The sequence below is a fragment of the Otolemur garnettii genome, unplaced genomic scaffold (genome assembly GCF_000181295.1).
Source record: "Otolemur garnettii isolate 467f Iridium unplaced genomic scaffold, OtoGar3 scaffold00099, whole genome shotgun sequence".
Lineage (NCBI taxonomy): Eukaryota > Metazoa > Chordata > Mammalia > Primates > Galagidae > Otolemur > Otolemur garnettii.
In genome coordinates this window covers 3,981,060-3,983,581 of record NW_003852494.1, presented here as the reverse complement: position 1 = coordinate 3,983,581, position 2,522 = coordinate 3,981,060, and positions in this window count along the sequence as shown.

Sequence of the window (2,522 nt, the reverse complement as noted above, 5' to 3'; positions counted from 1 at the left end):
AAGGGATAAGCAAAATGTCCATACAATAAACTATTACTCAAGTATAAATAGGCAGGGTGCAGTGGCTCAAGTCTGCAGTCTCAGCATTTTGGAAGGCTGAGGTAGGAGGATAGCTTCAGTCCAGGAGTCTGAGACCAGCCTGGGCAACATAAGAGCTCCCTCCTCTGTTTCTATAAAAAAAAAAAAAAAGCCAGGCTGATACACACCAACAGTCCCAATTACGTGGGAGCCTGAGGCAGGAGGCTTGCTTGAGCCCAGAAGTGAGCTATGATGGTGCCACTGCACTCTAGCCTGGGTGATGGAATAAGACTCTGTCTCTAAATAACAAAAAAGAAATAAAAATAAATTTTATAAGTTGGCTCGGTGCCTGTGGCTCAAGTGGCTAAGGCACCAGCCACATACACCTAAGGTGGTGGGTTCGAATCCAGCCCAGGCCCACCAAACAACAATGACGGCTGCAACCAAAAAATAGCCGGGCGTTGTGGCGGGCGCCTGTGGTCCCAGCTACTTGGGAGGCTGAGGCAGGAGACTCGCTTGAGCCCAGGAGTTGGAGGTTGCTGTGAGCTGTGATGCCATGGCACTCTACCCAGGGGGACAGCTTGAGGATCTGTCTCAAAAAAAAAGTCATAAAGTACTGATAATTCTACGACGTGGATGAACCTTGAAACCATGCTAAGGGAAAGAAGCCAAACTCAAAAAACATATATTATGTGATTCCATTTATAAGAAATACTCAGAGTAGGCAAATCCATAGACACAGAAAGCAGGTTAGTAATAATGACCCCAAGGTGGAGGTAGGGGAGAATGGAGAGTGATTACTAAAGGGTACTGGTTGGGGGTAATGAAAATGCTCTCAAATTAGAGTAGTGATGGTTGCACAACTTTATGAATATTGAAAACCATTGAACTGTATACCATAAAAGGGTTACTATTATCACACATGATTTATGAGAGAAAATAGAAATGCTGGAACACACTAACACCAAATAAACTAAACTGAAATGCGATCAAACTTCCTTTTTTTTTTGTTTTCCAGACAGAGTCTCACTGTGTTGCCCTCAGTAGAGTATTGTGGCATCACAGCTCACAGCAACCTCAAACTATTGGGCTTAAGCGATTCTCTGGGACTACAGGTGACTGCCACAACACCCGGCTATTTTTTTGTTGTAGTTGTCATTGTTGGTTCGCAGGCCAGGGCTGGGTTTATACCTACCAGTCCCTGTGTATGTGGCCAGTGCCCTAACCACTGAACTACAGGCACTGAACCTCCTTTTTTTTATTTTTTATTTTATTTTTATTTTTTAGAGACAGGGTCTTGCTCTGTCGCCCAAGCTGAAGTGCAGTAGCCCAATCATAGCTCACTCTAATTCTCCTGGGCTCAAGCCATCTTCCCAGTTCAGCCTTCCGAGTAGCTAAGGCTATCGGCATGAGCCACCACACCCAGCTTGATCAAACCACAAGTTTGATCAAAATGGGGAACAGACAAAATGTATGGGACAGACAAACATTTTAAAAGACTTCATGGTGATGAAATTAGTAAAAATCAGAGATTGAGATTTTTGTCTCTGCATTATGTTTGTTTCATCAACATAAATTTTGAGGCAAGGAAAAAAATAGATGGAGGGTTGAAAAAGACTAAGGGAGATAATAACCAGTTGCAATATGTAAATATTATTTGGATCTTGAGTTAAATGAACTACTGTATAAAAAATAGATGGATGATACAGACTCTCAGAGGAAAAAAGAAGAAAGAATTAACTAAAAAATAGAGATACTTGGCATTTTGAACACACGGGATACTTGATAGGAAGAAATTACTGTTACCTTTTTCAAGTGTGATAATGGTACTATGATACATAGTTTCAATGTTTTAGAAATATATATTAAAATATCCACAGATGAAAAGATACTATGTCTGGAACTCTGCAATTGAAGAATGCCGTTGTTTCACCTGGCTTCTGTGACACTCCAATTTCTTGATTTCCTGTCACTTCCTTACCCTCTCTTGCTCTATCAGAAATTAGTTCGTTTTTGGTTTTGCCTCCTTACTACTTCCCATAAGGGAGCGGTAATCCTGTCTCTCTGGCATATCTCCAGATCCTACAAGTTTAGCATGCTACTTCGCACATATTAAGAGCTAACTATTACATGAAATGTCCAAGTTGGAATCAAAAGTGTAGTTTATTATACCTCAAACAAGAAACAGTACAATCAATCAAAGCATGCACCTAAACTATTGACACACTCTTGCCACCTTAAAGGTAGTCAGTTTATGCCAGCAGTGAAGAAGCCTGGAGAGCAAGTGGCAATAAAATCGTGAAAGGGTACATGGACGGCGTTGGAACATATTCTTCTTAGCAAAGTATCTCAAGAATGGAAGAAAAAGGCTCAAGCGGCCAAGGCGCCAGCCACATACACCTGAGCTGGCGGGTTCGAATCCAGCCCAGCCTGCCAAACAACAATGGCTGCAACCAAAAAATGGCCAGGCGTTGTGGCGGGCACCTGTAATCCCAGCTACTTGG